At 46.3% G+C, this 26,845-nt stretch overlaps 1 long non-coding RNA gene and 1 other non-coding gene across 2 annotated transcripts in view; both read left to right on the forward strand.

The window, feature by feature from the left end:
• Positions 1–23,105, forward strand: part of LOC144320920 (uncharacterized) — a 29,279-nt gene extending 6,174 nt beyond the window's left edge. Inside the window, exons 2-4 of the long non-coding RNA XR_013386533.1 lie at positions 13,290–13,416; positions 13,496–13,624; positions 19,333–23,105. This is a non-coding gene — a long non-coding RNA (uncharacterized LOC144320920). The remainder of the gene's footprint in view (positions 1–13,289; positions 13,417–13,495; positions 13,625–19,332) is intronic.
• Positions 6,653–6,783, forward strand: LOC144321473 (small nucleolar RNA SNORA17). The gene has a single exon (XR_013387130.1). It is a non-coding gene; the product is annotated as a small nucleolar RNA SNORA17 (small nucleolar RNA).
• Positions 23,106–26,845: the final 3,740 nt, after the last annotated feature.

The following is a 26,845-nucleotide window of genomic DNA, read 5'->3' on the forward strand; positions in this document are numbered from 1 at the left end:
TTAGAAGAGGAGAGAGTGGGCTGTCAGGGAGAATGGGACTCTGTGGGCAGGGCTGAGATGTCCACATGGATGTTGGTAGCAGGGCTGTGCACCAGTCACTCTGGGGGGAAGGAGAAGGAGGGGGGGGGATGCAGAGCCTCTACCCTCCACTCCAGTCGCCTCCCAGGCTGCTTTCTGCCTCTCTTGGAGCCCCACATTGCTTCACTCCTTGCCAGTCTTCTTTCAGTTCCTTGAGTGCGATGCTCCCCTCTGTCGTGTGACCTTTGTACATTCTCTTCCCCTCTGCCGGGAGCTCCTCCTCTCTGCCTGGCTAACTTTTAGGCAGCATCAGAGTGCAAGCTTAAAAGCTCACTTCCTCAGAGAGGCCTTCCCTGACCGTTTGGTATAAACCAGCTCCCTTCCCTCTGGTGACTGTCTCCTGGCCCTCGGTACCCACAACAATGATAGCAACATCAAGGTTTGCAGTTATGTGTGTGATGATTCTCCCGTAGCATCCCCACCAGGCTGAAAGCTCCACGAGGGTCTTTTTTTTGCTCACTATCGTATCCCTGATGCCCAGGACATAGTAGGGCCTCAATAAGTATTTATCAAAATGGAAGAAGCAACCCAATGCTTTGTGACCTGTAAAATGCTTTTACACCCATCCTGTGGCTTCAGTCCCCTCTTGATTGATGCTGGCTGATTGGCTGAAGGAACAGGAGATGTGGGGACTGGAAGGGATGCTTTTAGCCAGTTCCTCTCCCATCCTCCTTTCCCTGGAGGAAGTGGGCTTCTCTTTCTCAGACTAGAGACTTAAAATCAGTGCTTCTTGGGGATCCCTGGGTGGCTCAGTGATTGAGCGTCTGCCTTCAGCCCAGGGCATGATCCTGAAGTCCTGGGATTGAATCCCACATCCGGCTCCCTGCGTGGAGCCTGCTTCTCTTTCTGCCTATGTCTCTGCCTCTCTCTCATGACTAAATAAAATCTTTTAAAAAAAATCAGTGTTTTTTAAAAAAAATTTTATTTATTTATTTATTTATTTATTCATTCATTCATTCATTCATTCATTCATGAGAGAGAAGCAGAGATATAGGCAGAGGGAGAAGCAGGCTCCCCATGGGATCCCATTGTGGGGCTTGATTCCAGGATCCCAGGATTGCCCTGAGCCCAACGCAGATGCTCAACCCCTGAGCCACCCAGATGTCCTTTAAAATCAGTGCTTCTTTAAGTTATGTTGTATATCAATTACCTGGGGATCTTCCTCACATGTGAATTGTGATCATGGGGGTCTAGGATCCTCCCTAGGCTCGGGTCCAAGATTCTGCATCTCTAACAAGCAACCAGATCAGGCCCCAGTTGTTGAACAGCGAGGCTTTCTATTCCGGGGGCCTCTGTGATGCCCAGGCTGAATGTTGAGTCTCTCTGCCCTCTGTCGGCCACTGCCGGGCATGGCAGTCCTTGACCAAGTAGATCAAGGGCGCCTACTGGAATTTCTAAGTCACACCAAGTTCTTGGGGGACAAGATCTTCTGCTAAAAGCAGATGGCACACAGATTCTGAAAGCAATAGGAAATGTACTGTTAATGCACCCTGGGGGCGCCTGGGTGGTGCGACTGACTCTTGGTTTCAGCTCAGGTCCTGATCTCAGGGTCATGGGATCCAGTTGGACTCGGCACCCAGCCCAGAGTCTGCTGGAGATTGTCTCTCCCTCTACCTCTTCTCCTCCTCCTGCTCGTGCCTGCGCACTCTCTCTCTCTCTAAAATAACTCAATCTTAAAAAAAAAATTGCTCTCTGTAAAGGATCCTGCCATACTGAGGCAAAAGGAATTCCCTGAACTGAAGGATGTTAGGGCTAGGAGGGACCCTAACACTTAGCTAGTGACTGACTTTCTTCTCTCATTACTGTTTGCTCCCCCACTCCCTTTCTCCTTTTTTTTTTTTTTAAATTAGCAGAGGCCTTTCTTTTTCTTTTTCTTTTTCTTTTTCTTTTTTTATTTTTTTAGCAGAGGCCTTTCTTCATATGGGCTGCATAAAGACTTCATGGGCCCTAGGTGCTTTTGGTCTCTGTGGGCTCCTTCCTCTATAAAAATTAATTGAAAATTGTATTTTATGATTGTATTGGTATAAAGATAAATATGTTAACATATATAATATATTATAATTTTTCAGTGTGTTAATCTTTTTCTTCTGATTTTTAAAAGAAATTAGAACATTTCCTTGGATTTGTGAAAATATCATGGGCCTTCAACATCAGGCCTTTTGTATCAGCCCTTTTCTCCCCGCAGTGCCCAGGTTATATCTCTCTACCATGCCCAAGGCTGTAGGAGATGCCTCGAGGGCGAGATTGCTTTTAAAGCAGGTGACAAGGAATGCCTGGATGGCTCAGTGGTTGATCATCTGCCTTCAGCTCAGGTCATGATCCCGGGGTCCTGGAATCGAGTCCCACATCGGGCTTCCTGCATGGAGCCTGCTTCTCCTTCTGCATATGTCTCTGCCTCTCTCTCTGTATCTCTCATGAATAAATAAATAAAATATTTAAAAAAGAAATAAAGCAGGTGACCAGATAGGACATGTTAAAGGACTTATACAAAATATGAAGTGTTTACTATATACCAAGTGCTTGAAACATACTCTTTAAGTTTCAGAAAAGCCTTGTGAGATAGGAGTTACTACCCATGTTGTGCCCCCAGGGGGAAGTCAGAGTTGAGAAGGTGATGTCACTTTCTTGACATCACAGCCTAGTAGGTGGCAGATCTGGGATTTGAACTCTAGGTTGGTCTGATCCATCCAAAGACCATGCCCTTAGACAGGATGTACATTAAAGTTCCTGCCTGGATATCTTACCACATGTATATTACAGTAGCAGGGATGCTGGAGGGTAAGATGTTCAGGGGGGGCCAGAGGCTCTTTGGAAAGAGGGAGAATTGAGACTGGCTTTGGAGCAATCACTGCAGTGCTGAAGTGGCAAGACAAGGCACTTGAGGCCACAGAGATAGACAGGTGGGGGCCCTTGGTTCGGGGGACCATGAGGAGATTTCCCAAGCAGGAGGGAACTGAAAGTTAAGAAGTAGAGGGCGAGGAGGCAGGGTGTGGTTACAGAGAGTGAGGAATTTGGGCCCAATCTCATGTTCAGTGGGAGGTTTTTTTGTTTCCTTGTGCCCTAAAAACGAGTCCCAAATTATCAATAATGGGGGTGCCCTGGTGGCTCAGTCAGCTAAGCATCCACCTTCAGTTCAGGTCATGATCCCAGGGTTGTGGAATTGAGTCCTGCATCGAGCTCCTTGCTCCATGGGGAGCCTGCTTCTCCCCCTGCCCTCTGCCTGCTGCTCCCCCTGCTCGTGCTCTCTCTCTGTCAAATAAATAAATAAAATAAATATTTTGATAACGTAGTAAAGTTCTATCTGCCGATCCTGACTCAGTTAAGATCTTATCCATCAAGGGCAGCCCCGGTGGCCCAGAGGTTTAGCGCTGCCTCCAGCCTGGGGTGTGATCCTGGAGACCTGGGATCGAGTCCCATGTTGGGCTCCCAGCGTGGAGCCTGCTTCTCTCTCTGCCTCTCTCTCTCTCTCTCTCTCTCTGTGTCTCTCATGAATAAATAAATAAAATCTTAAAAAAAAAAATCTTATCTGTCAAGTGGGAGTTCTGAACTTTGCCCCACACTCTCAGAGTTGTCAGGAAGTTCAAATGAGCATCAGCTCCATAAGGATGGGGAAGCCCATGTCTGATTCAGGTGGTATCTCCAGGGCCTGGCACTCAGCCCTTGGTTCATGAAAGACTGGTGGACCTCGATTCTACACATCTCTTTTTTTTTAATTTTTTTTATTTTACACATCTCTTTAAAAGCAGTAAGTAGGGAAGTAGCTGGCTGGAGAAAGGGCCCTTAGCCAGAAGAGGGCGCTGTTCAGCGAAACAAGGTTTGGTATTAGGAGCCGCCTGGATCTTCAGGATTGCAGATGGAGAATTTGCATCTCTGGGTTTTGCTCTAAACTCAGGGATTTAGGTGATCAAATCATTCTACATTCTTATATTAACTCTTCTCTTTTTTTTTTTTTTTAAGATTTTATGTATTTATTCATGAGAGACAGAGAGAGAGAGAGAGAGAGAGAGAGAGAGAGAGGCAGAGACACAGGCAGAGGGAGAAGCAGGCTCCACGCAGGGAGCCGGACTTGGGACTCCATCCCAGGGCTCCAGGATCACCCCCCCCCCCCCCCCCCCCCCCCCCCCCCGGGCCGACGGCAGGCACTAAACTGCTGAGCCACCCAGGCGTCCCTTAACTCTTGTCTTCTAACTAGGAAAAGTGGCTAAGATGCTGTTTAGTCCCTCTATTTCATGTTCTCTTAATGCTTTAGGCACTTAATAACGTGAAATTATTTTTTTGGGGAACAGTACCTAAAACAGCAACCAGTTTATTATATCTCGAGATTTTGTGAGTTAGGAATTAAGACAGGCATTAGCTAGGAAGTTCTGTTCAGTATGGCACAGACTGATGATGTCCTCTGTGGTATTTGGCTGGGAGGTGGGCTGGTTTGGAGGGTCTACAACACAGATGTAATTTTACATTTTGTGTGATTATTTTTGTGTCTGTCTCTCTCACTAGTGCAGAAGCTACCAAGGCACTGGAACTGTGTGTGTTTCTATCACTTTATCACTAGTGGCTAGCAAAGCGCCTGGCCAGTTGAGACTTAGTAAATATTTGTTAAATAAGTATTTGTTGAATCAATGATGTAATTTTTATAAAGAGTGTCAGGATCCTCAGAAAACAGGCATCGGTGGAAGTCGATGATGATAATTGCTCAGTAAGTGCCAAGACTAAGCTAAGAATTCTACAACCTGGGTAGCTGGCATAATTCACCCCTGTTTTATAGACGAGGAGCTGAGGCTGACTGACCTGACACAGCTTCAAAAGGTGACACACGAGAAGCCCCTTTTATACCACAAATCAGAGAATCTGGGGATAAACTCAGGAACCCTGGAGTCCAAGCAAGTTACTAAAATGAGTTATTTGGGAGAGAATGACCTGATGAAATGGCAAAAGGCTAGTCAGTGTGGTTTCAGATTGGTCCCAAACAACGTTCCAGATTCCTGCTTCTAGAGTTATCCAAATAGTAGAAGCAAAACCACCCCAAATGTTGAGGGGAAAATTCACTTGGATGTCTATTGCTACATTCACCTTCCACTGTTCCTCAGAAATCCACATAATTGTTTCTTCTTCTTGGTTTTATTTATTTATTTATTTATTTATTTATTTATTTAAAAAGATTTTATTTATTTATTCATGAGAGGCACAGAGAGAGGCAGAGACAGGCAGAGGGAGAAGCAGGCTCCCTGCAGGGACCCTGATGTGGGACTCGATCCCAGGACCTGGGATCACACCCTGAGCCGAAGGCAGATGCTTGGCCACTGAGCCACTCAGGTGCCTCTGGTTTTATTTATTTTTGATGTTAATGCATAGTTGGATTGTTCTGTCAACATGGTGTGCTGCTTCTTCAGTTTCATGAAACAATGAGCTGGCCTTTGGTCATGAGTGTGGCATCAGAAAACCAAGACGAGTCAGTAGGAGTGTCGTTGATTGAAGTTGTCCCAAGGATCAGAGCATTAATGGATTCTCTGATACCTCGGCTTCCTATAGGCTTTGCTTTGCCTGAAAGGCTCTTCTAGCTCTCCCTACTGTGATGGGGAAATACCCCAGGGTGCCAGGAAATTCCTGCCTGGGCAGGGAGCTGACTTCCTGGTTAGTAACCCAGGGAGTCTAAGCCCAGCCCCCTGCAACCAATCAGCAGCAGAAATGCCTCAAACTGACAAGCAAAACGAAGCCCAACAAAAGCAGCTGGAACTTGAACAAACAGATTTGGGTGAGGCTGGGAGGGGAGTCAGGCCTGGCGTCATCCAGGCTCTAGGCCAGGCCGTTGTCTTGGTGACAGCCAGCCCGTTTACCAGCGGGCAGCAGAGCCAGTTTTCTGAGGGGGAAGCCTAGGGAGGGGGGCTGGGGTGCCCAAGGTGGCCTGCACTTCTCTAAGTAATGGTAATCCAGAGAAGGCAGGGCCACTTCCAGAGAGTAGTGCCTTCTCACAGGACCTGGGTGGGTGACCTGGGGTGCCAGGCAGTGGGCTGGGAGAGGCTGGCCAGCTTGGGAGGGAGGGAAGTGGCCACTGAACTAGCAAAGAGGCCTTTGGAAAGGCTGGAAGGCTTTCCGGGCAGAAAGGATTTGCAGCTGTTTTAGCTTTCTTGGCGAAACATGAATTGAAGTAGATCACAGAGTTCTCTAAAACAAAACAAAAACACAAAACAACACAACAACAACAACACACACACACAGGCCACTGGATGGGGGTGTGTGTCTTTGGGAATCTCAGAGGTGAGAATGTCTTGTATCCCTCTCTAGGAGCTCTTTTGCTTTTCCTTTTTTTCTCCCCTCCTCTCCCCTTCCCTTCCCTCCCCTCTGATCCTCCCCTCCCCTCTCCTGTGTCCCCTGTCATAACTACCTCCCCTGTTCTCCCCCCACCCTTTTCTTTTTTGCTGATGTCCGCAAGTCAAGTAATTACTCGGAGGGCAAGAGGAACGAACAGCATTCAGCGTAAAACAAATGTTAGCAAACATCTGCTTTGCAGCGCAGGGCCTGTGAGGTGTTCGCGTCCATGAGGGTAGGTTACTTTAGGGTAAAGAGTAGACACCTTCCTGCCCTCCGAGACATTGCAGATGTGGTGGCTGCTGTGTCACACTTGTGTCATTAGGTGGCAGAAAGAGAGGCTTGTCTACGCTGAGTGTTCTGGCCCATGAACATCTGGATAATTAATAGTCTGACACTTGACTAAAAAAAAAAAGGCATTCTTTCTGGCTAATGTGCAATATTAGCAAAACAAATGCAGTGGAGGAAAGAATCCTGGTATGTCCTCCTAGAAATCTTGCTGCTAAAGCATCTGCCACGCCAAAGGACAAGCACTGTGTGAGTCCTCTTAAGGGAGGGACCTAGAGCAGGACCTTTGCAGAGACAAGATGTAGAAAGGTGGTTCGCAGGGGTCAGGGAAGGGAAGGTGGGGGTTAGTGCTTCATGGGTCAGAGTTTCAGTTTGGGAAGGTGAAAGGGGTTGTGGAGATGGATGGTGGTGAGGGCTGCCCAGCACTGTGAATGTGCTTAATGCCACTGAGCTGTACACTTGACAATGATCAAAATGGTCAATTCTGTGTTACTAGATTTTATCACAATTTAAAATGTCAATTAGAGGGGCACCTGGGTGGCTCAGTGGTTGAGTGTGTCTGCCTTTGGCTCGGGTTGTGATCTCCCGGGTCCTGGGATCGAGTCCCGCATCAGGCTCCCTCCAGGGAGCCTGCTTCTCCCTCTTCTATGTCTCTGCCTCTCTCTCTGTGTCTCTCATGAATAAATAAAATCTTGGGCAGCCCAGGTGGCTCAGCGGTTTAGTGCCGCCTTCAGTCCAGGGCCTGATCCCGGAGGCCTGGGATCGAGTCCCACGTCGGGCTACCTGCACGGAGCCTGCGTCTCCCTCTTCCTGTGTCTCTGCCTCTCTCTCTCTGTGTCTCTCATGAATAAATAAATAAAACCTTTAAAAATAAATAAATAAATAAATAAATAAATAAATAAATAAAATCTTAAAAAAAATGTCAAGTAGAGACTGCCTTCTCATTGTACCAGGAGACAGGGGCATTTGTTTGAAGGCCGATGCCTGGGGTTTGCTGGTTTACCTCCTGTGCCTTGGCTGTGCCATCACAGAGAGGACTTTCGTCTCCCTTCAGCCAGTAATGAGGAATGGACTTGAAAGCACCGAGTGAGCAGAAAGGCACCACAAGGACGTGAAATATGGCTAAGATATTATTTCAAAGCTCCTTGTTAAGGTACCCAAATGCCCGGGGGGGGGGAAGCTGAAGGGAGGAAAGGGAAGCTTTGGAGGAAACGAAGGAAAGCATGATATTTGGCAATCACAGGGGCTGGAAAAAGCCCAAACACCATGGGAGAGGGAGAAGAGAACTTGGGGCTCCTTCTTAGGGACCAGAAGGTAGGACCGACTTGGGCTATCACAGCGATTTAAAACACTTCTCCCTTTTGCCTGGCCTAAATTGAGAAACAAGTTAAGCCCACCCATAAGGAGGAAATGAAACGAAATGAAACAATGTCAAAACATCACCTCTCAAATTTCATGAAGGGAAATGGTACAGTTACAAAACGATGCTGGGTCAAAGTTTATGGATCTGGAACCCAAATGTGCTGGTGGAACTCAAGTCACCATCGGTTTCATTAACAGTTAACAGTTTAGTCAGAGTGACTTTTTTTCATCCTGAAAGAAATACTCAAATTCATCACCACCACCATTTACCCACCACATGTTATGTTAGCATATATTAGGATGTGCTCAGCACTCATCTAAATGTGGTTCATACCTTATCTTTTCATTTCTTTTTTTTTTTTTTATCTTTTCATTTCTTATAACAACCATGCAAGGTACATCTTTGAGGATAACAACATGAGAGTCCTGTTTAGCGTTTGTTCTTTTTGGTTCTTTGTTTCCTCATCTATAAAATGAGGAAACTAGCTAGCTAACAGCTAGAGTAGTTTAGCAGCTTGCCCCTAGTCACACAGTTGGTAAGTAGTAATGGCAGGATTTGAACTCATGTCTGACTCCAGAGCTCTCCACCAGAACACCACACTACACTGGAGAAGACACTATTGCTGAAAAGCTTCTTTTCTTTTCTTTTCTTTTTTTTTTTCTTTTCTTTTCTTTTCTTTTCTTTTCTTTTCTTTTCTTCTTTCTTTTCTTTCCTTTTCTTTTTTTCTTCTTTTCTTTTCTTTCTTTCTTTTTAAAGATTTTATTTATTTATTCATGACAGACACGCAGAGAGGGAGAGAGAGAGGCAGAGACACAGGCAGAGGGAGAAGCAGGCTCCCTGCAGGGAGCCTAATGTGGGACTCAATCCCAGGACCCTGGGATCATGACCTGAGCCGAAGGCAGATGCTCAACCACTGAGCCACCCAGGTGCCCCTCTGAGAAGCTTCTGAAACAAACTGGTAATGAATATTTTGCTCTGGGAGCAATTTGAATGAGCAATTGGTAAATTGCTTTATCGTAACATTGCATGATGTCACATTGACATACAATGGGGAAGAGCAATGAGTACCATGAGTGTGTCTTCACAGCGATCTGGCTCTAAAGTTGCATGAAACCACCAAGTACAGAGTATAGAAAAATGCTTGGCTGTGTTATGTGTGTATATGTGCATGTGTTGTGGTGTCTTCTATGTGTTATTCTGTGTTGTATGTTGTATGTGTTACGTGTGTTATGCATGTATCACATGTATATCAGTGAGTTGTGTAAGTGAAGGAGACTTGCCTGATGCCTGATTTCTTCAACACTGAAGACCAGACGTTCCAGCAGCCAACACTTTCTTGGTGCTCGCTATGAGCCAGGCACTCCTCTCAGTGCTTCACATGTAATCACTTGTTCATCTTTGCAACAGTCCTGAGCAGTAGTTACTAATAGTATCCTCATTTGATGAATAAGGAAGTGGAGACACAGAAGCATCAATTACCTTACTCTAAACCACCCAATAGTAAAAAGTGGAGCTGGGATTGGAACCCAGGGAGATTGGCTTCAAACTATGTGGTCTTTTTTTTTTTTTTTTCTTTATCTTAACTGGTGCTCCCAAATCACCATGCAGAAGAGGACAGAATTATCCTCATTCTGTGGCGAAGAGCCTGTGGACCATGTGAACACAGGTTGACTGAGACAATCAGCACTCTCCAGTTAGACGTTAGCCGAGGTGAGACAGTCATTGCTGGCCTCGCAGCGCATGTGTGATTGCTATCAATTTAATGATTATTAAGAATTGAGAAGGATTGTTGTCAAAAATCACACTTGTGAAATCTGTACAGACAAAATGGTTTCATTGATTTGTTTCCTCTTAAACTCTACCTAGAGATGACAAGTATCTATGGATCAGATGTTCTCTGGTTCATGAGGATGGACTGTGATTTATTTGAGATAGGATGGCATTTCTTCTCTTGTCTTTCTTCACTTGCCTTTCTGGGGCCTGTCACTTGGAAGTTGAGGATAACAGAAAAAGGTCTTTGGTAATGCCATTCAAAGTGGAGGAGGAGACGGAGCCTGTTATATAACAACACAAAGGCAGTGGTTATCCATCCATCCATCCATCGATCCATCGATCCATCCATCCATCCATCCAACAAATGTCTACTGAGCACCTGTTTTGTGTCAGGTACTGTTTTAGGTGACAAACACTCAGAGATGAATGAGATAAAGTAGTTGCTTTTGTGGAGCATCTATTCTTGTGGAGAAAGAAGACATCAAACAACTGAATAAATATAAACACAAGAGAAGTCTAGACAGAGATAAGGGCTATGAAGAAAATAAAGCAGGGGAAGGGGAGAAGAGAGTATGGCACGTGGCCACAGGGGATTATCCGAGGCTCTGCAATGTGGTTAATCTAGCTATGTAAAGAATTATCTTAAAAAAAAAAAAAAAAAGAATTATCTTAAACATCCCAAGCCTAGACCCCACTCTCAGTGGACTGCTTTCTTCTTGTTTCCCTCCTCCCACAGGATCTGAGGGTAACCCATGTTCTAAGCCCTCAGTGGCAGAATGGAGGTAGACGAGGGACATTTAAGCAGGGAATGAGGAGAAGGAAAAGCTAGACCCTAGCGAGGGGAGCAAAGCATTCGAGGGCTTGGGGCCCAGGGGTTGAAGCGTCAGTGGTTGTTCATTGATTGCCTACTCAATATCCATTCCTCTTCTCTGTAATTCCTACTAGCACTCATATCTGCTCCTAGGTTTGGGCGGGATATCAAGGGGGTTCCTGACTGTCCTAGTGATCAGCATAATCTCAATCCTTTTGTCTCCGTGATCAGTTCAGACTGGGAAGTGTGACACTTGAGTCTTCTGATGGGTAAAGAAGTGAAGTTCTCTCCCCTCCTGGTGTAAGTACAGATACAGGTAGCCCCGAGACCATCTTATGAACTTCATGGAAGCCACCTTGAGGACAAAGCCAACACATGGAAGAAGGCAGCGAGCAGAGAAGTAGAGCCAGGCTTCCAGTTGCTCTTGAAATGCATAGCATTGGATTTTTCCCCTTGTGAACCGATTCATGCATTCACAACATTTTGAGTGCTTATGATGTGCTCAACACTGTTCTACGTGTTGTTTGGGAAAAATCCCTGTCCAGTTTTTGTTGGTTTTTTCTTTTACTAGCATGGGAGGGGGGGTGGGCAGATGATCATCAGAGTCAGTCTGCCTAGGTTTTAACTGTGGCTCCACGTCTCTGTGGCTGTGTGACATCAGACAAATTATTAAATCTCTCTGTGCATCAGTTTCCACATACAAAAAGGAGATAATTCTAGTGCCTACCTCATAGGATGGTTGACTATACTCTCACTTAATTTAAGTGGGGATTAAGTGAGAGAATGTGAAGGGTGTAGGACAAGACTGGACATGTAGTATGTGCTTGCTGTGGGGGCTCTGATGTGTCACCCAGTCCACACTTTGGGAATAGAAGACTTATTTCCCCCAACCACTGGGAGTCTTTTAGAAGTATTGTCCCAGGGGAAGATGACCTTGTTACCCTAAGGCCAGGGTCTCTTTCCGGGAGCAGTCTACATCCAATGACTGATCTATGAGGAAATATAAATGGCTAGACCCCTTGCCTCAACTTGGGACAACTCTGGAAGGTCACACAGGTCCTGGACCTCTCCCTGGGGTGAATGGAAGCCTTTGTTGGGCTTCCTTCTCAGCTCAGCTTCTCCCTCTGCCCACTTCTGCTTCTTTTTCTTCCCTTGGAAGATCCATCATGGATCCAAGCAGCACATTGTGCATGCTACTCTTTGAGTTTCTTCTCAGGAACCCAATGTCTGACTCAATAAATGTTAGTTGTTATCCTCACCCCCATCCTCATCTAAAAACATCCTAAGTTATAGAGAAAATAAGAGAAAGTGTATAAAGGGGAAAGACCTTCCTACCAACTAGGAAAGGGTGACCACATGGTGCGATGCAGAATGGCAAGAACAAAAACCCCATACCTTTTGGGGTATGAGCTGAGGGGTTGTGCCTGGAGTAGGGAGTCCTTCCCAATCCTCATCTCCAGTTCTGTGTGGATTGGAATTGGTGGCTTGAACCTCAACTAGAGCTCTGTGTATGAGCTAGACTGGCCAACAGTAAGATTTTTATTTCTTAATGGATTGTACCACCCTCTCCCTTCCAATATTAAGGGTGTAGTACAGGGTTACACTTTTACCTTGTTATTCAATTTCCTGCCACGGCTATTCTGGGAATTTGGCAAGCGCTTTTCACCTATAAAAGCTCAGCTTTTAGTGCTGTGATGGGTGGACTGGTTGGAAAGGGACAGAGGCTCCTGGTTTTATAGTCACACGGGGGCAGGAGTTTGCTTTCTTGAATCTGGAGAGCTATCAGGACACTGGTATTCACAGGCTGAATCTGGCAAATGAAAACCAGGATTTAGCACATACCCCATTCATAGCTTTGCTGGAGGGGGAAGCTTCTTTCTGTCCTCTGGATTTTTAAAGCCAAGTGATGGTGACACAGGAAAGCAAACTGGTTGTGATCTCTCGAACGTGCTAATGGATACAACTGAACCCCACAACATCTTTCAAGGGCTCACCACGGGCAAGCACTGTGTGTGTGCATGTGTGTCCGTGTGCGTGTGTGTGAGACAGAGAGAGAAGACAGGTCCCTACCATCTGTAGGGGTGGTAAGCCATGTTGCTAAACAACATGTTACCCGGCACAATGGATTTAGAACCAAACAGATCAGTGCTCAAAACCGGAGTCGAACCCGAGTCAAGTTCTAGCTCTGTTATTGAAAGATGCAGTTTTATATTTGGGGCGACATAAAGCTCTGGCGACCAGTGGGTAGGAGATGTTAACCCTGGAGAAAGGAACTGTCTTGTTTGCCATGTTATTTATGAATATTCAATTTTGCTATAGAAAATGAGAGAAATTAAATATAGAAGCAAGTAGCTTATGAGATTTTTTTTTTTTTTAGACAGAGTTAAAATAAATAGAACATATATGGGCTGGATATAGATCAAATCAGAATGTTACTTATAGACAAGGGATGAGAAGACCAAGTAAACCTTAAATATTTATAAGGCACGGATCACGTCTTCTCCAGATTGAAGCAATGTGACTCCTCTGTTGGCCGCTCAGTGGTGATGCTCCAAGAAACCTAGCTAAAACCCACAGCTGCTCAGCAGCTTACTTGGGGTGCTGTAGTGTGAACAGGTGTACTTGGCCCTGAGTCGTCCCAATAGGAGCTCTTTTGTGTGTTTATTTCAGGTGCCACCTTCAGCTGTTCCCGGGGCTTGCCCTCAACACTGACCTCCGTAGCCACACCAGCAGGAGAGAAGGCTGCTGTGGCAGAGAGAGAACAACATCTGTGGACGTTGTGTGACCCAGGACTGAGGTAGGGCAGGCCTTTTACCTGCTTGCCCTCATCCTAAGTGTGTTCACCCGTCCCATCTCTTTGCCTTGCTTCTTTTCAGTGCGTGCTCTAAGTTGATGAAACGAATGGTGTGATTGAAGCATCTTAATTTGGCCCATGAGCCTTTGTGTTCTGTGACCTCTGGTATAGGCGGCCTGGAAGGAGAGTTAGAAGCTATCATTGCCTTCAGGTAACTTCTCAAATGGCACAGGAGTCGTAGCTCGGGTTTTCTGGAAGCATTAGCTCAGGCTTCCTGGAAGCAAAGCCCAAGACATCAATTCTTGTGCAAGTGATTTATGAGGGGGCTCCGTCTGGAGAAAAAGTCTGTGAGGAAGTGAGAAAGACAGGGTGGGAGAAGGGAAGAGGTCACACAAAGATGAGGTCCAATTGAAGTAAAACCTCAGTCTGGCCCCAGGGAGAGCTCTGAAGCATGGATGGCACTGCAGGTTTGAGCTTCCTTGAGGCAAGAAGGCCAGCCTTTTGTACCTTGTGTCAGGGAATGGATGCACCAGCCGAGGGAAGGAGGTTTGGGGGGGGGGGGCACACCAGTGGCATCTGCTACATGTGGTTGATCTAAACTCCCTCCCAGGTGGCTTCTGGTGGCAAGGGAGTGAAGAAAGAGCTTAGTAGGTTGGGAACGTTGTGGGAGAAAGGACTGGAGATGGATGGTACAATATGACTTGGAAGGGTCTGAAGCCAGAGGCAGGAGTCATGGGCAGGAAGCCATAGGGAGCCACGGTGTGTTCTTGAGCATATGTACGATTTGGAGCAATGCTTAGGAAGAGAGCCATGTGACATTGGTATGTGTTGCAAGGAAGCTGCTGGCAAAGAGGGCAGCTGGGCCTGGTCTGGGCACTACTACAGGTAGCTTGAAAGTATCTCTCTCCTCTGTAGCCTTTGGGCAGCTCTACATGCTCAGAAGCCTACTTTACCAGGGTCTAGTTTTGCAACCCACTTCCTGGTCTTAATCTCCCATGATTCCCTTGTCCCGAAGGAAAAGGGACAGATACCACATGCCTAGGAGGTGGGCCTCCCTAGACCAGTGTAGGGTGGGCGGGGTGGGGAGAGGTGCATTGCTGGAGGTTCTCCCTTGGAGAACACCTCATAAAAAGCTCAGCAGAGATCTAGGCGGGCTACAGAGGGCTGATGAATGCTGGAGTCCTACAAACCGATCTGGCTCCAAGTAAGGTTACCTGATCTCCAAGTAATACAGAGCTTTTAAGCCTCTGGCTTTTGTCCGAGGCACTGTAGCCACCTGATCAGCAGCAGGCTGGAGATTCTTGGCTTCAGACCCAGCCAGCCTCCAAGCAATGATCCCTCCTCAGGGCAGAGGTTTTGATTGTCTATCAAAACTTTAAGGGCAGTGGTCCCTCAACTCTAACATGCAAGAGCACTACCTGGAATGCTTTCTGAAAGCACAGACTTCTGGGCCTCACCTGCAGAGATTCAGACTTGGTAGGTCTAGCGTGGGGGTGAGGAATTTGCAGTTGAAGTAGGCACCCCCGTGACCGGGAACAGGCTGTTGCAAGGGTCATCAGTGGAGAGGGGGGAGATCCAGCACAGATTTACTCAGGAAACCACGCAGCCCTGTGAAGTAGGTGATATGATTTTCAGTCTTCTCAATTTATAGATGGATAAACTTAGGCTCAAAGGATTTAGCTAAGCTTCCCAAACTCTCAAAACTAATAAATGACAAAGCTCAGATTCTAATCCACTTACGTAGAGACTGTGCTGCTGTCTGAGATCTGGAGAAAGAATCATAGGGGGTCTAGCCGCATCCACATCTAGGCTCATCTCCCGACACCCCCCAATATGAGCCTTCCGGAGCCAGGCCAATGGTATCAGGGAGGAACAGGCGAAGTTGTGCCGCAATAACAAAGGAGCCATGGGGTTCCTTTCTTGTCCACACTACGTGGCCATTCAGACCAGCAGGGGGCTCCATTCATTATAGTCACTCAGGCATCCAGGCTCATAGAAGCTCTACGTTGGCATGTGTTTCCTCGAAGATCAGATCGAAGATCGCAGAGGTAGAGAAAGAGGACACTGGCTCCTGAACCATGCACTTCTGTGGAAGTGAATTGGTGTCACTTCTACTCAAATTTCAGCAGCCACGGAAGTCCCACAGCCCTGTCTGAATTCATCGGGGTGTGGAAATGTCAACAAGAACATGGTCCACCACACCAGTATCCACTCATAAGAGCTGAATGTGCTTTTTATTTTATTTTGATTTATTTTATTATTTAAAAAAATATTTTATTTATTTATTCATGACACACACACACACACACACACACACACACAGAAGCAGAGACACAGGCAGAGGGAGAAGCAGGGTCCATGCAGGGAGCCCGACACGTGACTTGATCCCGGGTCTCCAGGATCACACCCTAGGCTGAAGGCAGGTGCTAAACCGCTGAGCCACCTGGGCTGCCCCCCCCCCCCCCTTTTTTTTAAAGATTTCATTTAGGGATCCCTGGGTGGCGCAGAGGTTTGGCGCCTGCCTTTGGCCCAGGGCGCGATCCTGGAGACCCGGGATCGAATCCCACATCAGGCTCCCGGTGCATGGAGCCTGCTTCTCCCTCTGCCTGTGTCTCTGCCTCTCTCTCTCTCTGTGTGACTATCATAAAAAAAAAAAAAGATTTCATTTATTCATGAGAGACATATACAGAGAGAGGCAGAGACGCAGGCAGAGGGAGAAGCAGGCTCCATGCAGGGAGCCCGATGGGGGACTCAATTCTGAGGCTCCAGGATCACGCCCTGGGCTGAAGGCAGGCACTCAACCGCTGAGCCACCCAGGCATCCCATGAATGAGCTTTCTTTTCTTATGTCTTTGCACATGCTGTTCCATCTGCCTGTTCCATCTGTCCTGTCCCTGCTTCTCATCAACTCAGTGTCTAATTCTAGACTCCCCTGCCATCAGCTCTGGGCAGCCTTTCCTGAACTGTCCTGGCCTCCAGCCACCAACCCCCCCCGCCCCCCCGCTCCACAGCCCTGAGCTGATCTCTGTTAGGACGTATGTCATATTATATTGCAACTGTCAGTCTGTCTGTCCCCCACCTACTGGACCGTGGGCTCCTGGGAGACGAGAACATGTAGTAGAGACAAGCCCCACAACCTCCAGCCCCTGGGAGGCAGGAGGTGTGCAGATGCTCAGGGGCAGAATAAGGACGGAGGAAGAGCTGGATTCTGGAGGTTTCGTGAACCGCCTCCTCCTTTTCCCACAGGAATAGGGTGTCAGAAAATGGGGAAGAGGAAGGTAAGAATTCTGTGACTTCAGGATGAGCCATCTCATGTAGGAGAAGGAAACCCCCTGCAGCAGGGGGCTTTTTCCAAAGCTTCATTGCCCCATCATGGAAAGACTCACCTCAAGCCTGAGTTAGTCACTGCCCGGAGCTGGCTGTGTCACCACAGGGGTGAATTTCAAGAGACCCAGAAGAGGACATTCTGCAGCTGGGGAAAAATCCTTGTTGTCCCCGCTCTGGGGCCCCTGGGGCCCATCAGAGGTCATTGTTAGCCAAGGGGCAGGTGTTCATGGGCTTTCCAGTGGAGTTTGCCTGGGTCCTGTCCCACCACAGCCTCTAGCATTGGGGGAAGGCCATTTGGGTTCTCAGGGACAGGGGATCAAGTCCTGTTCAGCAAGGCAGTAACCTGACTCTGATGTGGGGATCTGCAAGGTCTAGGTTGCTTGTGGGGTGCCCATACCTGGAGTGGCCACAAGAGCGAGGCAAAGGAGCCCAGAACTGTGGGTAGAAATGAAGTTTCTGCAGTCCTGGGCTGCTCCAGGCGGGATCCATTACTGCCAACCCGACCTCTGGGGGCTCAGTCTTCTCCCCACTTCCCGCCTCACGTCTCTGGAGGATGAACTTGTTTTCAGTTCTTGGGATACCCCCATGCTCTCTCACGTCAGGGCCTAGGTGTGCATTAACCCCGACACACATCTCCGCGTCCTCAATCCATTTCTCATAAGAAACTAAACTCTTCGAGTGTCTTGCCTCTTTGTGGTGTGGCTTTTCCTGAGGTCGGAGGGAGGGGACCATTCAGGGTAAGAGCCCTTGGGCAGTGCCCAGCACTCAACTCCACTCCCTCTTCCTTGCCACCCCTCCTCCACCTGGATGCCCACAGCTCCCAGCCCCTCCCTCCATCCTTGAAAGCCTCGGGGTTGCACCCCCTGGACTTAGAGGTATCTTGATTCAAGACCTTTTCCTGAAGACAAAATTATTCTTCCCCAATAATACTGTTCCCGTTCAGCTGCTGAGATAACACATATCCGCCTCCTGGTATCGATTTCCTTTGCCTGGTCCTGGGGTCCCACTAGACCTTGCTAGGCCCCACCCCGTTGGTCTCAGCCCACCAGGGTGCCTCGAAAGAACCCATTGTTCAATTTTCAGGAATTTTGCGGGCTGGTTGTTAAACTTGGCCATTACTCAAATTCAAGTATGGTAATAAATACTAAAAAGTCGCCATTTCCTAATCACTTTTAGTACATCTTGCTATTACCCATGCCCTTGAAATTCCATCTCTTGTATCCATAGGCTGGAAAATACTATATATGTTTTGTAGGCTGCTGTGCACCTCTTCCCAAATCTTCCTTCAGTGGATTACACTGTCTTAGTCTGTTCTGGCTTCTATAACAAAATACCATAGATGGGGTAGTTTATAGACAACAGAAATGTATTTCTCACAGTTGCAGAGGCTGGAAATCCAAGATCAAGGTACCAAGCTGGTTGTCCTCTGGTGAGGGCCCTCTTCCTGGTTTATAGCCAGTGCTTTCTTTCTTGTGTGTCCTCACATGGTAGACGGGGTGAGGGATCCCTCTGGAGTCTCTTGTGAGGGTACTAATCCCATTCTTGAGGGCTCCACTTTCATGACCTAACCACCTCCCAAAGGTTCCACGTCCTAATACCATCACTTTGGGGGTTAGGATTTCAACATATGAATACTCAGACCATAGTCCACTGATAGCTTGAAATCAGTCTTTGTATGTATATCTACACCGTGAAAGCCAGCAAAGCCTATTAACTGGGGATTAATTTACTGTTGTGCTGATTGTCTAAACTTAAGGAAGTGATGGAGAAAACACAGATTTAAACTCAAAAGTGTGTTTGTAGCCATGGTATTGTGACTAGCACACACACAAAAAAATCAAGAAACTACTCATTTGGCATTTAAAAACTACTATCTAGTTCTGCAAAAATGTTCATGTCACTGACAAATAGGTGAAGTTCCACTATATGTTTTTTATCTCACTTTTGTCTTTCTTATTAACATAAACAAGAATGTCAGCAAATATTCTGTTGCAATCACACCTGCTCATCAAATCCAACTAATAGATTGGCTCCAGATTCACGTGTTAGCAAAAGTCAACAAAAGTATTCTGTGAAAATCAATTGGTTGTATGGAATTTACAATATAGAGTACTGTATATTTGTTATTATTTATTTGTAAATTATGTGCTATACGTCTTTCATGGCAGTAAAACTCATAAACACACACATAGTTTTCTGGAGAGCCAGTTGCTAAATATTTGCCAGTACACTACAACCCAGAGTCTCCCATCCTGCCCCCATGGTAGAACTTACCTGCTGTGCCTACAGGAAGTATTTGCTTGTTGGTATCCCCTCAGGACTGTGGGCTCTGGGGTGGGGAGGGTGATCTTATTAATGTGTGGATACTCACGTACTAATCAGGACTGAATGCTCAGGCGTCACTCAATCCATACCCGTTTCATGAATACAGTAAAAGCAAAAATACTTCTGGCTCCTAATGGAAAGACAATGATTCTTGTCCTGTGTGTTGGCCCATGAAGTGGAGGTGGGCATTTAATCACGGTGTCTTGCATGACAGGTCCTACAGCTGGTGGCCATACAGGCTGTCCCTTCTCTCTGCTTTTCTGTCCAGATCCAGAAAGTGGCCCAGGGTTGAGTGGGCTCTCTGAAGTATCCTACCTGCAGCCAGATGATTCTGAGACCAATGTGGGGCTGGTGAGGAGAATTCAGGATAGCAAGTACATGTATGTGGACACGAATGGGATACAGTGGTCCCAGGGCCAAGCTGCAAGCCCGTTGAGGGCTGAGGGCAGATATCATTACTGTCTCATCTCTCAAACCTGTCCTGACAAGGGCCAACATGGTCCTACAAAATGGAGCCCACTCCTCCTTCTGCTCGCCTCTGCTTACCTCTTCTGGCCTCGTCTCCCCCTCTCCTTTCCGCTGCGGGCATATTGACTCATGGCTCTTCCTGTATCATGTGTCCTCCTGGCTACTATTCCTGAACTGCTCTTCCCCAGAAATCCACATGGCTAGTCAATGAAGTCCGGGTTCTGTCCAAATCTCACCTTATCAGAGAAGTCTTTGTGACCAGCATGGGCTTTGGTCGATGTGTCCTGTTTCTGTTGTCCCGCTTAACTTTTCCTCACTGGCCTCTCCCCACTGAGGGAGTATGCACTGGGTTATTTTCCACTGTCTCTCTCTCAACTGTAAACTCTATGGAACAGTATTTTTTCTGTTCTGTCGCTGGCTTTATCCCCAGGGTCTAGCATGGTATCAGTAAATGTACAGTCATCACTGAAGTGATGTCTGCTGACTGACTCAGCCCACGAAAATAAAGGGTCTGTGGTTAGAGAAAACTAGATACCATTCTGGCCCTTGGCTGTCTTGTCCAATTTGGACTTAGCCCGTGTTCTTCTCTGACCTGTAATCTGAAGACCTGTATATCTTTTCTTATTTCTCTGGAGTTACCTCCCCAGCCCAATGGGAAGTGTCCTCTCTTTTCTAGGGAGACCTGAAATCCATGACACTACCAGGCAGCATTTGCAAGAGGCACTTCTGGATAGGCTGGGTGACCCAACCCTGACCCAGGTGACCCCTGAGGCCTAGGGCTCAGGCTGGTTGGCCACACTCAGCCTGGGGGGGTGTTCTGGTCGACCCGCCTGCCTTCATTTGATTTCACCATTAAGGTGAATCCAACATTCAGAAGTGGAGCCGTTTCACAAGACAGTCAGTAGACCCGGCCACGGTGGGCCTGCATTCAGGCATGGCACAGCCCTCCGAGCTGAAAAGCTGGCCCTGGTTCAGCTCAGCTCTCCGATTTGCCATGGTCCTCACCACTCATGCATAATTTGTTTTGGTGCCATCTGAAATAAAGTCCACACATGGTAGCTGCTTTCCTCACACGAACCATGGGATTTGAGCAAGACTCTTAAATTCCCGAGACCCCTTCATCTGCAAGTCAGAGTTCCCAATGACCCTCTGAGCCCGTGGTGAGGCTTGGGTGGGAAATTCCTTGGTAAGCAGAAGCACTCTGCCCCTCCCCCAAGTGCTGCTTTGCCACTTCCTCTTCTTTTAGGTCCCCTTCCCAGATGCCACCCCTTCTGTCCTTGGACGCTGCTGTTTAGCCAGCCCAGGTGGGTCCTTGCTTAGCAGCTAAATCTGTCTTCCCAGGTGGGGAGAGATGCAGGCTGCCACTTACTGCTACACCTGCATCAGTGTGAGGTCTCCATTCAGGGAGGACGCATATGTCGCACTGATAGCGTGATGGGATACAGGAGGGCTCGGAGTCCTAGCAGTGCTTGGCCTCAGAACAATGAAAAATGAGATTTGAGCCACCAGATGGGTGATTGCCACTGAAAAGTCTTCTTTCTTCAGTCCTAAGATCTTTGTTCTAGAACCAGGTGTCACAGCAACTGCCTGTGAAGTCAGCTGGGTTTGCTCAGTTTTACTAGAAAAAGCTACTTCTTCCCTCCTGGGGCTATTAAGCTCATGCACCTTTTTAAAAGGTTTTAAACTTTTATTGCTTCTTTGAAATAAAGCATTCCTCTCATTCCAAAATGAAATGCATTGCAAATGGATTTCACAAGATTTTATTTTGATTACAAAAGTAATCTGTCCATGGTTTTTATAGAAAAATTGGGGAAATATATAAAGATGCAGAAGGAAATGAAAGCCTCCTATAATCACTGTTAATATTTTGGTTTATGTCACTCTAGACTTTTCTGTATACTCCAATCATTCATATATATGTACTACACACACACATATATACATGTATTTACCACATATGATGTTAGAGTTTTATTATATATGCTATTTTATAATGCACAGCATAAGATTTGGAAAACAGTAGACAATAAATAAATATTGTCACTGCTAGCAAGTATCATTTATTGAATGTCTGTGATATGATATGCCAGGCATGATGTTAGGTGTTTTATATGCACTGTCTAACTTAATCCTCAGAATGGTCCTATGGCACAGGAACTGTCTTCCTCATGTTTTATAGACAAGAAGCTTGAGGCCCAGAGAGATTATGTTACTTATCAAAAGTTACAAAGGTTGTCAATGAGATAGACAACTACGTGTTTCTCTCTTTTTGTATGAACAAAGTACACATTTACAGGTTTAAAAGTTTTTCAGAAGTTGATTTAAGAAGCACCTTACTGCCACTCAGATGGGAGTTTTCACTGAGAATGATGTAAAAACAGATTTTGGTCTTGGAGACAGGAAATCTGGCTCTGCCACTGACTACTTGTATGATCTGGAGCAAGTAACTTAACCTCCCTGACCCACAGAATGGGATTTGTGTGGAAAGAAGGGTTAGCCCTGTGCCCAGGATATAGGTGTCTTTGAAATGATTAACAAAAGTTGATGGCGATTGGAAAATGCGAAGAAACTGCAAAAGCATATAACACAAAGCTTGCTTTGAAAAAGTTCACTCATGCTACTTCATGGAAATATTAGCCAACGTGGAGCTGGTGGGTGTGACCTTGGTCAAGTGTAAGTCTCGGTGAGACTGTGCTTACTTCCTAGGGAGGAATGCTGGGCTGCAAAAAGACTGCTTATCAATGTGTCATTGAAAAACAGGTAATCTATGGTATCTAAATATGCCCAGCTCCTAAAATAGCACATTTGTGTCCCTAAAATCTTTGCGGCTCAAGCAAATATCAGTGGCAAGGGGAAAATGAAAATGCACAGTTATCTGAATCTGAATGAGCTTGAATGGTGTGGGAATTAGGGGTCTCCCAATTTTACCCTTTTTCCATAGTATGTTAACTTCTCTGAGCTCCAGGTTTGCCAAGGGTCAACTGGGAGTTGTAATACCTTCTCTCCAGAATAGCGTGGTGATGAAAAACAGTCTGTGTAAAGGTGTTAGCTCAGAGTCTTGGTCATAACAATACCCTTTATGAGGCCATATATATGAGGGGTCTGGACAGTCTCTGAGGTTAGACATGAGTTAGAATCCTGCATCTGCCATTCACCAGCTCTGTCACCCTGGGCTTTTTATTGAGCCTCTCTGAGCCAATCTCATGAGGTTTGTAAAAACTAAGCACTAATGTTTGTGCTACTCGGTGCAAAGCAGGCATCCAACATCAAATATTACAGTGAGGTCCTCCTTGCTTTCCCCTGGTCACATGACTCTTGCCTTTTTGATCCTTTTAAAGCCTGAACCGCATAATGTAGCACTTGATTATATGCTGCCTTGTACTGTCCTCTAGTTTTTTTCTCAAGTGTTTCACTCTGGTTTTTTTCATGGGCCTCCGACCCTTGAGGGCACCATCTGGGACATAGATTTCTTTAGTATTCCTTCTGGGGACTCATGTATGTGCATGCTCAATAAATCTTTGCTGCCTTGCATCGCATCTGATTGATGGCTCTTTCCCTGCTGACTTCTCAAGGTTTCACCCAGATTGAACTGAAACCCTTGGGAAAAATTGCAGCAGCCTGTCCCGGTCCCCAGAGACCTGAGCTCTTGGCTCTGCTGAGAATGACAAATGGAGGAGCTGAAGGACCCAAGTGCCACTGCAAGCATCTGACAGCTAAAGAGAGGGGGCCCTTCAGCACCCCCTCCGTGCCCCTCCCAACCACCTGACTCAACAGCAGTGCCTGTGGCTTTGTGGGACAGCTGTGGCCTTACATGGCACCAGAGCTTAAGCTGCTTCCCTTATTTACATAGCTTCTGTTTTAAAGCCTGGAACATGTCCTTCTGCATTCCCAGTAGGTAACGGGGAGGAAGAGTTAGACATGAAGGAAGACGGGGAGGGGCTGAGGAAGGACCTGGTTGTAGATTCTCAACATTTGTGCTGAGTATAAGTCACTGAAAAGGGGAGCTTGCCACCCTCCCGGTTGCTCAGTTATCCCAATGGTTTATTATTAAAAGAGGGACTAAAGACTCATTAAAGTAATACAATTGACCTTTGATATAGGGTAGCCCTGAGGAAGGGAGCTGTGTTAATTTGTCTATCAATAGTTTTCTGTAAGTATAGTTTCATAACTCATGGCTGTTTATGAGTATCGGGTTCCTTTTTAGATCTCATTTTTTTTTTTTTTTTGCTTGTTTGATTTTAGGGGTTGCAAAGTCACACATTAGTTCATTTAACAAATATTTATTGAACTATGGACTAGGTCCCATGAATACAAAGTTTCCTGCTGGGTGAATATTGGCTCAATATCCTACATGCAGGCTCCATGTCGGGTGCTGGGGAGAGAGCTATGGCCAACATAGACATGGGTCCTAGCTTTGCTGACCTGCAGCGGAACGTGAGTCAAATGAATGACTAGTTATAACATGAAGTGCAAAGTGCCATGTTACAGGATGGGATGGAAGGTCTTAGCAAGAGTCCCATACTGAGACTTGGGAGTCCAGGAGAAAAGGACAATCAAGCTAAGGCTGATAGGAAAATAGAAGTTGGCCAGGTGTGCAGGTGAGTGGTAGAGAGCCAGTATGGAAAATCCTTATAGGTGGAGCGGAGAGTATATGAAAAGAACTGGAGGGGATACGGTAGGTGATACCACAGGACAAGAAAACCTCACAAACTCCAGGTCGCCTAACACAAGGAAAGCCTGTTTCTCATTCAAGCAAAGTTGGATTTGCATTCAGAGCAACTGGCCTCTTAGGGACTTAGTGATCTAGGATACTTTCAGCTTGAGACCTCATCAACTCAACATATGGTCAGGAAGACAAAGAGAGAGCAGGGAGGTACACTGGAGGTGAGCTGCTTTAGCCTGGGAGTAAGCACATTACTTCTGCTGCTCTCAACCCATTGGCCAGAACTAGTCACATGGCTGCATGCAATTGCTGCCAGGTTAGAAATGTAGGAAGAGTAATCCTTTGGGAAACTACCCGTTGTTCTGAGGGGCGGGGCCTTATTGCATGTGTGTATTGGGGGCTGGTAGGCAGGGGTGGGGAGGGAAATTGCAGGGAGATAAGCTGAGACCAGTCACCAAGGGCCCTGCAAGCCATGTTACATGTTGAGGAATTTGGACTTTAGGGAGGCACAGAAGAATTTTCCTAGGGCGTGATAGAATTATATTGACATTTTGGAAAGATTATCTTAGAAAGATCAGGCTTGGGCACTTGGGTGGCTCAGTGGTTGAGCGTCTGCCTTAGGCTCAGGTCGTGATCCCAGGTCCTAGGATCCAGTCCCACATCAGGCTCTCTGCAGGGAGCCTGCTTCTCCCTCTGCTGTGTCTCTGCCTCTCTCTCTCTCTCTCTCTCTCTGTCGGTCATGGATAAATAAATAAAATCTTTAAAGAAAAAAAAAGAAAGAAAGAAAGATCAGGCTTTCTGTGGAGAGTGGATGGAGGGAGCACAAGTAGAGGACAGTTAGGAAGATTTTGCACTGCCCAGGTGAGAGATGATGGTTCTCAAGTAAGGAAGGGTTTGTGAGCATGGTGGAGGTGGGCACATCCAAGAACTATGTGGGATGTGGAATCAACAGGGGGGCTGAAGGAGAGGCGAGGTGCAGGGGGAAGCCCAGATGTGTGGGTTCAGCAGCAGGATGGAGAGTGGATTTGTTCACCTGCTAGGGCTAACAGGAGGAGCAAGTTTAGGAAAAAGACATGTTCAGTTTGGGATCCACTGAATTTTAGGGGTTTAGAATATCCAAGGGGAGAAGTTCAGGGGGCATTGGGATCTTTATCTATGGTTCTGGTGCTTTGGAGAGTCTGGCTCATGATATTAATTTGGGAGTTGTGAATGCATAGGTGGTATTTGAAGTCATGATGATGGAATGTTGAATAAAAAATTATCTCTGCTCTTGAGTAGCCAAGAGTCTAGTGTAAGATGGGGGCCAGGCAAATAAACAAATATTGGAATTCAAGGTGAACAGTATGACACAGAGGCATGTACCAGGTTCAGTGTGGGCACAAAGCCTGGGAGCATCAGAGAAAGCTTGACAGAAAAGGGGCCAAGGCTGAGTTTGGCACGGGTGGGTGAGGGAAGGGTGATTCACATGGAGGGAGCAGCATGTGCAAAGGCATGGAGATATAAAGGCAGCACTGCCTAGCCAAGGAAGTCCTTGAAGCATTTTCTAGAGCATTTCAGTATCCTTGTTTGAGAGAGGAGGCAGCAGTGGCATTTGGAGCCTTTGAGGAAACACCTGTCACCAACATGTAGGCAGTGCACGCCAAGTGCAGCAGAGCAGATTTACACAGTTGAAAAGTCCCTGATAAAGTGACATTCAAAAAAAATTTTAGACTTTTTTTTTTAAATCATAGAAGTTTTCAAATATATATAAAAAAAACAGAGAAAATAATACAGCAACAAACCATAAGAGACTCTTGGGTGCCTGGGTGGCTCAGTCAGTAAAGCATCCTCTTTAGCTCAGGTCATGACCCTTCTTCAGCTCAGCTCACAATTTGGGTCCTGGGATGGAGCCCCACATTGGGCTTCCTGCTCAGCAGAGAGTCTGCTTCTCTCTCCCTCTGCCCCTCCCCACTGCTTGCTCTCTCTCTCTCTCTCAAATAAATAAATCTTTAAAAAAGGAGGAAAATGAATTCATTAAAAAAAAAACAACAACACAATAAGAGACTCTTAATCATAGGAAACAAACTGGGGTTGCTGGAGGGGGAGTGGGGGGAAGGGGTAACTGGGTGATGGGCATTAAGGAGGGCATGTGATGTAATGAGCACTGGGTGCTATATGCAAATGATGAATCACTAAATTCTACCCCTAAAACTAATAATACAGTATATGTTAATTAAGAAATTTAAATTAAAAACTAAAACCACATAAAATTTTAAAAATGAAAATAAAAACATAGATCTGACCCTGAAAAAAATACAACAAACCCACGTGTATTCATTACCCAGCTTCAGTGATTATCAACATTCTGTCAATCTTTGTTTACTCATTTCTCTCTTTTTTAAATTTTTTAATTATTTTATTATTTTTAATTTTTATTTTTTTTATTTATGATAGTCACACAGAGAGAGAGAGGCAGAGACACAGGCAGAGGGAGAAGCAGGCTCCATGCACCGGGAGCCCGACGTGGGATTCGATCCCCGGTCTCCAGGATCACGCCCTGGGCCAAAGGCAGGCGCTAAACGGCTGCACCATCCATGGATCCCTCTTTCTCTTTTTTTTTTTTAAAGATTTTATTTATTTATTCATGAGAGATACAGAGAGAGAGAGAGAG

This window comes from Canis aureus, chromosome 9, assembly GCF_053574225.1.
Source record: "Canis aureus isolate CA01 chromosome 9, VMU_Caureus_v.1.0, whole genome shotgun sequence".
NCBI lineage: Eukaryota > Metazoa > Chordata > Mammalia > Carnivora > Canidae > Canis > Canis aureus.